Source organism: Bos grunniens, chromosome 22, assembly GCF_055505025.1.
Source record: "Bos grunniens cultivar Pamir isolate PY7600 chromosome 22, Bosgru_T2T1.0, whole genome shotgun sequence".
Lineage (NCBI taxonomy): Eukaryota > Metazoa > Chordata > Mammalia > Artiodactyla > Bovidae > Bos > Bos grunniens.
In genome coordinates this window covers 60163596-60176866 of record NC_141186.1, presented here as the reverse complement: position 1 = coordinate 60176866, position 13271 = coordinate 60163596, and the positions used below count along the sequence as shown (strand labels likewise).

The 13271-nt window shown below is 57.9% G+C and overlaps 1 protein-coding gene and 1 long non-coding RNA gene across 9 annotated transcripts in view; one reads left to right on the top strand and one right to left on the bottom strand.

Annotated features, from left to right (window-relative positions):
- MGLL (monoglyceride lipase) overlaps nucleotides 1-13271 on the bottom strand; it is an 85439-nt gene that overhangs the window by 60477 nt on the left and 11691 nt on the right. The gene's annotated exons all lie outside the window — the stretch shown is intronic.
- LOC147348776 (uncharacterized) lies at nucleotides 9795-12093 on the top strand. Its single transcript, XR_015151927.1, has 2 exons — nucleotides 9795-10730; nucleotides 11034-12093. It is a non-coding gene; the product is annotated as an uncharacterized LOC147348776 (long non-coding RNA).

Genomic DNA, 13271 nt, shown 5'->3' with positions numbered 1-13271 from the left:
TGAGTCTTCTCAAATCCTAGTGAGGTTATTGGAAAGTTTCTAAAGTTCCTGCAGCAAAACTATCTCCTAATAAGATGTTTTCTTGAGTCCTCAGAATCATGTCCTTCAGTGGGGCTGCTAGAACTCTTTTGAGTTTCTGGCGATTTTCATCTTGCGCTCGTCCTTTTTGAAGGTCAGATGTGTCTGGTTTGAGGGACTGAGAGATGACTGTGAGGATCTGCCCAGGTCCTACAGTCCTGACACAGCAGGAGGCACGGAACTGCCCCCGGGGCCGCCAGGACTCCTGGGGGGACCGTGATTAAGGCTCTTGAATTTATGAAGTGACAAAGCAGGCCACCAAACTGCCACAGTATGACACAAAGCGCACGCAGGCCCACACCTCATGCACGAGAGTCTGAAAGAGGAACGGCTCGTTCTGGAAAACGGAAAAACACAGGCAGGCACCAAGAAAAGTAAAGCCCATGTGTAATCCCCCCACCCAGGGCTCCCGTCAGGGACCAGGCACTTCCTTCTGTGTTTTCCCTCCCCATATACGTTAAATTCAGTTTGTTATTACTTATACTTTAATTATGAGCTTATAACTACAGCTTACAACTGTAATTACTCTTTATAACTGTAACCACGCCTAATGTTTCATCTGAGGGGTCACTGACCTCTTTCCAGGAAGAGTTTCCCACGGGAGGGGAGGGCCAGCACCGTCTACTTCAGAGCTGCTGTGGGTGAGCCGACGAACACCCGAGCAGACCCCCGCAGCGGGAGGCGCCCCAGAAACGGCGCGGGGGACACGCCTGCTGCACGCAGAGCAGACGCCACCAGCCCAGGAGGCCTGAGCCCTCCCAGCCCAACACTCTGGGTTCACACTGCGTCCACACTGGGTGGCGGGTTAGAAAAGGCTGGTTCTGATCTGCTTCCATCCCCAGCCCGCCCCCCAGGAGAAGGTCACCGGCACGTGCAGCATTGAGGCTCGGGCACTCGGGACCACAGCTGGCCCTTCACCAGCGAGCATCGAGGAGCCACGTGCGTGGCCTCACGCCTGCTGGGCATCCAGCAGGTGGGGGACATGGACGCAGCAGGGACAGGGCAGCTCCAGTTGGAGCCCAAGCCTCCTTGACTCCTGGGCCATCAAAGGGAAGCTGTCACACGGCCCTTAAGACGGCCACACACAGAGGCCCATGGGGCCCTGGCAGAGAGGTGTCACAGGACGCCTGGTCTACCAGCCCTGAGCCCCACGCAGCACAGGCCTCCCTGTGCAGGGATGATGCAAGCCGTCCACAAGGAAACCACAGGCCACAGAGAAGGTGTGTTTCCATACAAACGTGCAAATGTGGTTCAGCAGCAACCAGCTGCAAGCAGAGGGGGCCGGACCGGCCGGTACACCGCACTCCTGGGTCTCTGCCAGCTTCTCCTGGCTGGCTCCCCGCCGCCCCTCACCCCACGTGGCCATCCCCAGGAAGACTGGGCCCACGGAGCAGGGCCGAGGCTCTTCCCCAGCCCACGACCGTGACGTCTGCAGGCAAAGAAAAGCATCCCCAGCACACAGGACTGCCCCGGCCCACAGTAGGACTGGCCCCTGGCCTTCCGAGCCTCGATCTGGTCTGGCTCAGCACACAGCCATTCTCTGAGCCGGAAGCCCTCTGAGAGCAGAGCCAGGGCAGAAAGAACGAGAACCGCACCATCCTTTTCACTGCGACTGTCTTCACTTCTTACTCATATGCCTAAGATCGCATATATGCCGAAAGCCACGGATAGCTGAAATACGCCTGCTCACAAAGCAAAGTGACACTGACAGCAATACAGAAAGAAGATCCTTACGCGCTTCCTGCAAATAGAAGGGAAAATGGAAACAGGGGCAGGCTTTATTTCCTTGGGCTCCAAAATCACCGCAGATAGTGACTTAGCCATGAAATTAAAAGACGCTTGCTCCTTGGAAGAACAGCTATGACCAACCTAGACAGCAGATTAAAAAGCAGAGACGTTACTTTGCCAACAAAGGTCCGTCTGGTCAAGGCTATCGTTTTTCCAGTGGTCGTGTATGGATGTGAGAGCTGGACTATAAAGAAAGCTGAGCGTCGAAGAATTGATGCTTTTGAACTGTGTTGTTGGAGAAGACTCTCGAGAGTTGCTTGGACTGCAAGGAGATCCAACCAGTCCATCCTAAAGGAGATCAGTCCTGGGTGTTCACTGGAAGGACTGATGCTGAGGCTGAAACTCCAATACTGTGGCCACCTGATGCGAAGAGTTGACTCACTGGAAAAGGCTGATGCTGGGAGGGATTGGGGGCAGGAGAAGGGGACGACAGAGGATGAGATGGCTGGATGGCACCACCGACATGGGTTTGAGTAAACTCCGGGAGCTGGTGATGGACAGCAAGGCCTGGCGTGCCACAGCCCACGGGGTCAAAAAGAGTCAGACATGACTGAACGAGAACAGCAACATGTGCCCAGGAGAGCCTCCCAAGAGCTCCCAGCCTCGTCCTCAGCCAACCCCAGCCTCAGCGTGGGTCATTCCAAGGTCAGCGTGGCCCCTCGCTGTGAACTGCCCTGGGTGGTGGTTACGGTGGGCACACGGATGGGGTGCTGCAGGCCGGAGCGTGTGCCTCCGACCCCTGGGGGCACTGCCTGCCCTCACTCTTGCGACCACCTGGGCGCGTTCTCTTCGTCATTTAACCACATGCGTGCTGTGTAAACGCCAGTCTGTTCCTAACGTCCGAACTCGTATCAAACAGACCCATCCTCACGGTTATTCTGCGTCTTGTTTCTTTGGCTTTGGAGCTGCAGGGCTTCAACCATGTGGATGAGTGTGGCAGTGTTCACCGACACAGCACAGAGTCCCCTGCGGACAGACGTCTGGACGGGCTCCACCAGGGGATGCGGCAAGTCCTGCCGTGGCGGTTGGCATGTGAGGCTCCTGGCGCTCACGGCCAGGGTGTCCCTGTCTGGTGGCAAAGTCACCACACGGCGGGTGAGGACCGTCAGCTCCACCAGGCAGGACCGGTTCACCTTCTCGCCAACGGCACTCAGCCCTCCTCTGCCCACGTGGCCTCCCAGCTGAAGGGCTGGGAGAGGGAACCTCACTGTGGCCTTTATTCGCATTTTCCTGATCATCGGTAGGGCGGCAGCCCGAGCCTTCCGGGCCATGTTTGTGTACCACGACCGCACCCACCTCCCGTCTGTCCAGGGGGCTCCTGCCCCTCCAGTGGTACCCCGGCCACACCAAACACCAGCCAGCATCAGTCACCCTTCCTCCTGGGTTCCCCCGTCTCCAGGTGTGGTTGTGTGACAGGCCCTGGTCACGCTGGGCTAGAAAAACCTGCTTCTTTGTTTTTCAGGCAGTTAAGTGACACCTCCCAGTCTCCATCGCCTGGAACCTCGCCCAGCAGACACCAGGCTGCTCAGTGGGCTGGTGGGTTCATGGGGTTTGCAGGAAAACTGCAAACTCCTCCAGGCAGACAGAACTCTGGTTTCGGGCGGGACGTGAGGATGTGAGCGAGACAGGCAGGGCCCCTTGCCGGCTCTGAGCCTCGAGCCGCGTGGCGGGCAGCCCTGGGTCCACCCCTGCGGCCCTGCCTGCAGCTTCTGGACACGGAGCCCGGGGCCTGCTGCCCAGAAGGCCGCGCCGCTCACGTGCGTCCCATGCAGCCGTCTGGGGCCGCCCCCAGCCCCCGCTACCCTAGACCCAAGGATCGCAACAGCCTCCCGGCTCCACACCCTGCCCCCAGCCCCTCCCACTCCAATCTGTGCAGCTTCCCGTCCTGCCGATGCCAGGAGTCGTCCCCGCGATGCTTGGGCAGCTGACTCCCTCTCAGCCCCGCACCTGCCGGGCCCCCTCCCTCCCTGCCAGGCGTCCTGCCCGCGCTCCGCACCCCTGCCTGTCCTAAGGCTCTGCGCTCAGGCTCCCCCAGAGCGATCCGGCCACGGAGGTCTCGGGAGGGTGCGGGTGGTCAGGGCGGCCGAGACCGTGGATGACCCAGCTGAGCCGGGGAGCAGGGAGGCAGCTTGGGGTCACAGGTAACAAAGCTCAGGACGAGGGGCGGCAGAGTTCCCACGAGGGTGGGGGGCAGGCAGGGCCAGCTCGGACACCGTCCAGCACACAGAACAAACCGTCAGGGGCCGGGGCCCGAGGCGGCCGGAGGGACGGGAGACACAGCTGGGAGCGTCCATCACCCCAAACCGGACCTGTTACCCCAGCGGGCCCTGCCCAGGAGCCCTGTAACATAAAGATGACCAAACCAAGCTGGAAAGGGCTGAGGTCACACACGCCATCAGAAGAGGCAGAAGGAGAACCGTACCCAGTGGCCTCGAACCTGAGTCCTGCCCCTTCCACTGGGGTCCCGGGGCCCAGCTCCTGCTCCTGGCTCCAGCCCCGCCACAGTGAACCCACCCACCCTCTCTGCAGTTCCCTGCCTCATGCCCCATCTCGGGGGCAGTGGGGCAAATGGATGGGAGCGGTGGGCACGAGAAACTGTGGCCCGGCCCCCTGGGCTCGTCCCCGTTTCACAGTCAACAGCTCCTCTCCCAGCTTCTTGGCAGCCCCCAGACAGGTTGACAGTTGCTGTGAAATGGACACGCGATCACAGCATCGTGACGGGCAGACAGCACTTCCCTTGCTCGGCCCCAGGTTCCACCCCCGCTCCCGGGAGCTTCACCTGCACACACGGCCGCCGTACTTCTCACGTGAGCACCACGCTGTGGGGTTTTTCGTTCACAAAGCTCAGGCTGAACCATAACGACCGTGGACCCTCACGGACAAGCCCGTCACCCAGGCAGGGGCCAGAGGGTCTGGGTTCCTTAACCGCGCCATGGGCCAGCTGCTGAATCCCGTTTCCTTTCCTGGGAAGTGGGGACGATACAGGGCCAGCCGTGAGGCCAACACAGAGCGCGCCCCAGAGAGCCGGTGGCGGGGGCCCTCCTGCACACGGCCTAGCTGGGCCCTGTCGGTCACCCTTTGCAGCAGGAAGCAGATGCTATGTGAGCCCCGTGTGGTTCGCCACTGGTTTGCTGCCACAACTGGTGTTTCTGCCCTCACGTCCACGCTCAGGCAAGCTCCTAACAAGCGGGGCGGCGAGACCTCGGCGCTAAGCTCAGATGCTGCAAGGCTCCAGCAAGTTTCTAAGAGCACCTGCTTTCTTAAAAAGAAAAAGAAAAACACTGCTCATCCTATCGTATCTATTTATCTGGCCTTCCCAGGTGGCTCAGTGGTAAAGAATCCGCCTGCTGAAGGCTCAGGTTCCATCCCGGGGTTGGGAAGATCTCCTGCAAGAGGGCATGGCAACCCACACCAGTATTCTTGCCTGGAGAGTCCATGGACAGAGGAGCCTGTGGGCTACAGTCCGTGGGGTCGCAAAGAGTCAGACAGGACTGAGCACGCATGCACGCATCTATGTATCCATCCATCCATCATCCGTCTACACGCAGAGACACAGACGCACTTCTCCTGGGAGGCGGCTCTGGCCCCACGGGTCGCACGGCGTGGTGCACGCCTGCTGCAGGGCCGCCTGCCCCAGCCCGGAGCTCACCCCTTTCTCAGCCACTGCTTCCGTCAGTGACAGAGGCTGACTGAGCTCGGGGTCTGGCTCAGGCTCTGAGGACGCATCTGAATTAGACAAAGTCCCTACCCTGGTGGAGCTCCGCGTCCCCGGCCGGAGCCAGAATAATCAGTACGTGAATACGTGCCAGGCTGCGTGAAGCGCCGTGGAGAGGACGGGCAGGGCGGGGGGGCCAAGAGATGCTGTGCCCACCCCCACCCAACGGGGAACTGCTTCCTGCAGCCCCAGGCCCTCTAGACACAGGTTGAGGATGGGGTCAGGATTCTCCAAAGAAGACACACGAATGGGCAACAAGCACGTGAAGAGATGGCCAACGCCAGTAGCCATCAGGGAAACGCACGTGAAAACCACCATGAGGTGCCACCTCACGCAGCGTGACCACCAGAGAGTCCACAAACAGCAGACGCTGGCGAGGGCGTGGGGAGAGGGAACCTTTCTGCACAGCTGCTGGGAATGTCGGTTGCTGCAGCCACTGTGGAGAACAGTAGGGAGGGTCCTAAAAAGGTTAAGAATAAAGCTGCCGCAGGATCCAGCACTTTCACTTCTGAGAATGTATCCAAAGGAAATGAAAAGGCTATATGCACGAGATAGCCGCACCGCCCCCCTGTTCACAGCACCACTGTTCACAGTCACCACCTTACAGGAGCAACCGAAGTGTCCACCAACAGGTAAACAGATCAAGACGCGGTGCGCACCCGCAGCGGACGAGAACTCAGCCACAAGAGGTGAGGAGATCCTACCGTTTGCCACAACACAGATGGACCCTGAGGGCATTACGCGGAGTGAAGTAAGTCAGAGAGAAAAAAAGCAACACCGCGGCATTACTCGGATGTGGAATCTAAAAAGAAAGGGGGAGCAAAGCAAGAGACACTTTTAAAACAGGGCACCAGATTTGTGGCTACCAAGGATGGGGGTGGGAGGAGGGACACTGGAAGAAGGTCGAGAGGTATTAATGCACTTCCGGTCATAAGTCAAGTCCTGGGATGCGATGTCCAGCATGGCGTATAGTGACCACTGACTGCTGGACGCTGGACAGGAAAGCTGTGAAGAGCGCAGATCCTACGAGCTCTCATCAGAAGGGGAAAAAAGTCCGCCCCCCTTCTTTTTTATCTGTATGAGATACAAGCTCCTGTGATACTCATTTAGAGTCCATGTGATTTCGTTAAGCTGCACAGCTTATTAAGCTCATACAGCGTTGCACATCGACATCTCAGCAAAACTGGGAAGCAGCAGCAGCAGCAACGGAAGGAGTCTGTCAGGGCACTTCCCCGGTGGCCCAGCGCTTGAGCCTGCCTTCCACTGCAGGGACGCGGGTTCGATCCCTGGCTGGGGACCTAACATCCCACATGTGGTGGAGCGACTAAGCCCAAATGCCACAGCTAGAGAGAAGACCGCCCGACGCAGCAAAGAGCCGGGGTGTGGCAGCCAGACAAATATATGCTTTTTAGAGAAAGAGTTTGTCGGACAGGATGTCACTAACTCGAGTACCTGCCTCCTTGCTGCCAATAAAATGCAAAGAAAGAAAGTAAAGTCGCTCAGTTGCTTCTGACTCTTTGCGATCTCATGGACTGTAGCCCACCAGGCTCCTCCGTCCATGGGATTTTCCAGGCAAGAGTACTGGAGTGGGTTGCTATTTCCATCTCCAGGGGATCTTCCCAACCCAGGGACTGAACCCGGGTCTCCCGTGTTGCTGGCAGACGCTTTACCGTCTGAGCCACCAGGGAAGACCCAAAATGCAAACAGCACCAGATGCAGGCCGCCAGAGGCACTGAACCGCTGTCAGTCCTCATGCTCAAAATGTGACGAGCAGAGTGGTCTGGAAGCCCAGGCCAAGCTCGACCAGGCCCCCAGGATCTGCTGGACGCGAAGAACACACAAGAACTCCAGGGATAAGAGGCGCATACCTGCCTCCCATAAACCAAGCTGGAAATGCATGTGGAAATTACCACTCCTCCAACATCAGACAGCTCCTTCCCGAAAAGACTTTCCTACACTTTCGGGGTGTGGCCTCGGGGAGTGGTTTATGCTCCATGGCAAAGCAGTCTGTACCATCAGCCTCCAGGAGGACACAGCACTTCATTGACACCAAGAGCGCGATGTCTTCAGCAGCATCTCCTTGCAGCCACCACCCGCCTGCTGCCCTGAAAAGGTCCTCACGCCGAAGGGCTCCTCAGGCGGCTGGCGTCCGGATCAATGTTTGGAACCAGCCCTCAGGGAAATCACTAACGGCCTGCCCGCAGAAGCACACGGCCTGACGTTCAGGATGGTCCGTGAATGGCGAGTATCACAGCTGCACCAGGGACTGTGATGAGGAGAACCGAGGCCAGGGGTTGGGGTGGCGGACTGGCTTCTCTCGGGAGAGCTCCGGGCTCCGTCCAAGGCCCAGGTCTCCTCCTCTCTGCACAGAGAAGGACCCGCGTGGGCTCTGGTTCCCAGCAGCGCGTCGCCGCCCGCCGGAGGCCCCAGGAAGGCGCCAGGGAGCGCTCTGGCCTCCCCCACTCCCAGGGTCTCAGCTGGACACACAGCAGCAGGGACGCCGTGGGCACAGGGCCACAGTGTCCCGTCCCACAAGAACAGAGCGGCGGCGGGCTCTCGTCGGGGGGCGGGCGGGGGAGGCCTTGTGATCGCAGGCGTGTGCACAGCGCAGAAGCCAGACCAGCGGTCTCTGGAAGGGACAGGAGAAACCTCAGCACTCACCACGCGGTGCGGCGTGTCACAGGGCGGGCACTCCCGTCTCACAGGCTCCCACGCAGACGGGCGCCCGGGCCCAACGCTGGAGGCCCGGCACCAAGTGACGGGCACTGGGTCGTCAGGATCGCCTAATGCCCCCACCGCGTCCTCCGGGTGGGTAGGGAGGCCCCGGCGAGGTGCCGGCCTGTCTGAAACAGCGCTCCAGCACGAGCCGGCTCCGAGAGAAGCTGGAGCTGAGACGCAGCTGGGTGTGTTCCTGTGCCCCGAGCTCCCCTTCTGCTGAGGGCATCTCAGGCTGGCTTTCCAGCCCCAGAGTTAGAATAAACTTCCCGCCCAAAATGGACGTTCAATAAAAAAGAAGGTCTAGTCCAAGAGAACAGCGAAGGCAGACTCTCAGGTCGGACATTGCGGCCGGCCCCACACAGGCGGCCTGCACGGAACTGGAATGCGGCTCCCCGGGGTCCTTCCCCCGACGGGTGGGGGTGGGCACTGGGCCCCCGCTCTCACCGCCGGACGTCTGAAGACCACCCAGAGGAGCGAGGCTGCAGACAGAGGTGACCCCTGTAAGAGGTGGTCAGTTAGGAGGCCAACCTCCAAGTGGTCCTGGGGGGATGAGGAGGCAGAAAGCCCCAGCGTGGGCCTCCCTGGCGGCTCAGCGGTAAAGAACCCGCCTGCCAGTGCGGAGTCAGGGGTCTGATCCCCGACCCAGGAAGACGCTGCATGCGATGGAGCAACTAAGCCCGTGCACCCAACTACGGGCCCACATGCTCTGGAGCTGGTGGTCAGCGACAAGAGAAGGCTCTTCACAGAGAAGCCTGGGCACCACAGCCACGGAGCGGCCTCTGCGACTAGAGAAAAACCTGTGTAGCCAAACACACATAAGGTGTTTTTATAAAAGAAAGCCCCATTGCCAGGGGAGTGGCCGAGAGCAGGAGGGTGTGGCCGGCAGGCGGGTGGATGCCGCCTCCTCCCCAGACAGCAGACTTCTGCCCAGACCAGGCCAAGGTCACCTTGGCTCAGAGCCGCGCTGGCAGGGCAGCCAGCACCCTGTGCCACCGGTCACCCGCCCCTCACTGCCTCGCCCGCCTGGCTCCTTGCAGGTGGGCCTTTGCCTCTCACTCGGCTCAGACCTACGGGTCCTGCCCCAGCCACCCCGTCCCTGCGAGGGAGCGAACGGTCCCAGCTCCTCTGTCCCTCCATTTGCAGAGCCAGGGACTGACCATCTATCTGCATGGCGGTTTCCAATTCCTCAGAGTCCGTGAGTGTTACCAAGGACTGTCCAGCGGGTATGGGGAATCAATCGTTCAAGCCCCTTACTTTCCCTTCATTTCTCAATGTCTTACCATGAACATGCTCACGCAAAAACAGCACATTTTATTTATGACAACAAAAGTCAATGACACAAGCTGAGCGAGCAGGGGAGAGCCTGGAGGCTAAAGGAGAGATGGCTGCAGCTGGAGAGACACTGAGGGGAGGTGGGGAGGGTCCATGGGGACGCCTGCCCCGGAGACGACCCCTCCCTGCTGAGAACACGTGACCAGCACACAGCCCGAGAGCACGGCCTGCGTGTTCTCCAGGAGGAGCCTCTCCTCAGACCCGAAGGGTGTCTGAAGCTGTTCGTGGACGTCGGGGAGACACTCGGATCCTTCTTGACGCCTCTGCAAGGAAGCACGGTCTGACAGCAGCGAGTGACTTTACACCTGGATGATGCAACGGCGGGCGGAGAGAGCAGGGGGCCTGCAGTCTCACAAGTGGCTCCCAACCTTCCTGTAAGAATGTGCTTGGCCCCATCTTATGTAACAGTCTTTTTTTTTTTTTTTTTCCTGGAAGGAGAACAGCATGAACTTTCCAAGTCTGCAGATGGCTCCAAGTCCTTCTGGGTGGTGAAATGCCAAGCGGATGGCGATAAACAATCAGGAATTTATTGAGAATGCAGGAGAGGGAAGAGGACCACAGAGATGAGCTCAGGGGACAGGCTCACCACTCTGTGGGGACAGAGCTCGGGCCTCGGAGCTCTGCTAAGACCCTGCTAGGCAGCTCCAGCCAGGCGAGCGTCGTCAGAGGACGCGGGGGGAGGGGAAGGGCCGGGCACCGTGGGCTCTCTCCACTCCTGTCGCTCCACCCAGGCCCCTGGTCGGACCCCTTGCCGAGCCTCAGTCTTCCCATCTGTCGGGGGGTTACAGGGCATCTGGGCACACAGCCGGGCACTACAGATGGCTCCGTATGTGTTTACAAGGCAGAGCTGGGCGCTGGAGAGAGCAGTGCCTTTAGAGCAAAGAGACGCGAGTTCAGATCCTGGCTCTGTGTTCATTAGCACGCGACTCTCTGGGGCCCGTTTCCACGTCAGGGAAACAGCAAGCGTGACATCAGCCCCGTGTGATGGTGCGAGACTCGTGGAGGCGAAGCCCAGGAGGAGTCCAGCGAGGTGTCAGACTTGAGCGGGGGCTTTCCGAAGACGGCGCGAGGCTTGAGGACACGCATTCCGTTTTTACAGGTGTGTTTGTGATCTCTTTTCCGTGACTGTCTTTTTAACACGACTGAGATCACCGTTTTATACTCTGGTTTCCCCTTGTACCGTCATATCCTAAGTGACTCTGTGTCATTAGGTTTTTTTGGTAAACGTTGTTAAAAATGTTTGCCGAACACCTCTTATCTTCTTAGGTATTTGTGTTTTTTTGGTAAGAGCTTTCATGGGATGTAATTCACAGATTATATAATCTGCTCTGTTAAAGTGTACAATTCAGTGGTTTTTCACTTATTTACAGAGTAGTATAACCCACCTTGTAATCGATTTTAGAGCATTTCCATCACCCTGAAAAGAAACCCCTACTCCTAGCTGTCACCCTCAGGTGCCCCAACCTCCACCCCTGCGCACGGCAACCATGAATACGCCTTCTTTCTCCAAAGACGGGCCTCGGCTGGACACCTCATGAAAATGGGATCATATCAACACGTCACCTTTCGTGACTCGCTTCTCTCAGCGTAACTGTCTCAGGTTCATCAATGTGCCAGCATTTCCTCCCTTTCTATGGCCCGACATTCCTCTGTTTGGACACGCCACGCTTTATTTATCCGTTCACCAGTGATGGACATCCGGCTGGTTCCCACATCTTGACGATTTTTTAGGAATAAGGTTGTCACGAGTATTGGTGTACAGGTGTGTGGACACGTTTTCAGTGTTTTAAAACCTGGAGTATAATTCATTTACAGTGTTCCGGGTATACAGCAAAGTGGTTCAGCGATGCATATTCTCGTTCAGGCTCTTTTCCCCGATGGGCGGTTAGAAGACGATGACTGTGGCTCCTTATGCCACAACACAGGTCCCTGTTTCTCTATTTTAAATATATGACCTGTTAGTCCCCAGTTGCTTTGGATACATACCTTGGGATGGAACCGCAGGGTCATAACGTAACAGGGTTTAACCTCTGAGTGACTGTCAGCCCGTTTCCAAAGCGGCTCCACCATCTTAACCTCCCTCAGCAGGCCACGAGGCTCCAGACTCCACATGCCCACCGTCTCGTCGCCTGTCCCTATCACACAGCCAGCCGAGTGGCGGGGAAGTGCTGCCTCATCCTGGCTTTGATCCGTCATCATCTCCCCGACGACAACTAACGCTGAGCATCTTTTCATGTGCTCACTGCCATGAGTATACCTGTTTGGGGAAACGGTATTCAATCCCTTGCCCATTTTTTTCAGGGAGGCTATCTTCCTATCATTGAATCACAAGCATTCTTTTCATATCTCAGATACAATTCCCTTATCGCACAGATGTTTTGCACGTATTTTCTCCCATTCTGTGAACTGTCTTTTCGTTTTCTTCCAAGCGTACTTTAAAGCACAAAAGTTTTTCCTTCTGATGAAGTCCACCATGTCATTTTTTTGTTGTTGTTGCTCGTCCTTTTGGGGTCATATCTAAGAAACCATGGTCAAAGCCAAGGTCGTGAAGATTTACGCCTGTGTTTTCTTCTAAGAGTTTTATAGTTGCAGCTTTTACATTTAGGTCCTCTAGTTGACTTTTGTACACGGTGTGAGCAAGAGGCCCAACTTCCTCCTCTTGTATGTAGACACCCAACTGTTCCAGGGCCTCCCATGGGGCGCCAGTGGTGAAGAACCCACCTGCTGATGCAGGAGGCATAAGAGACTCGGGTTCAATCCCTGGGTGGCGACGATCCCCTGGAGGAGGAAATGGCAACCCACTCCAGTGTTCTTGCCTGGAGAATCCCTTGGACAGAGGAGCCTGGCAGCTACAGTCCACGGGGTCGCAAAGAGTCGGACACAACTGAGCGACTGAGCGCACACACACGCATCCAACTGTCCCAGCACCGTTTGTTGAAAAGACGCTTATTTTAAGTCTTTTAATAACAGACCAGGCCACTGCTGGGCCTGCAGGGCACAGGAAGACTCTACCCCCGGCACCGCCCGCTCTCACGTCTGAACCTGCCTCGGCCGGTCGGCCAGCGCGGTGTGCTGACAGCAGGTGGCCTTAACACACAGGACACCAAGGCGAGGGCCGAGCCCACGGCCACTGCAGACGGGCTGGGGCGTCTGCCATGAAACCAGAGAAGCACAAGCGTGAAAAGTCAGGACGCTCATCCAGTCGTCCAGCATCTACCCCGTCGGCGGGAGACAGCAGAGAGGCCACCACACACACGAGGACAGCACCTACGAGCCAGAAGCCGCTCTCACCAGACGCCAACCCGCCGGCTCCTCAGGACCGGGCAAAGGAGCCTTCTGCTGTTTAAGCCAGCGGGTCTGTGGCCCATCGTGGCAGACTAACACAACGGCCGTTCAAATTCCAGCTCCCAGACCAGCCATTCCAAACGCATCTCCCGCCATGCACCGCAGACGTCAGGCCGAAAAAGACTTTGTTGTTTTCAGAGCGTGCCTCCATGCTCCTGTGGAAGTGGCTCCTCCAGTCCCCTTCAACACCTTCAAGGGTCAGTTTAAAGTCACCTAAAGTTTTCCCTGAACACCCCTACCACCTACCCAGAAAGCATGACCCTCACAAGCAAACTGCCACGGTGCTTGGCGCTGT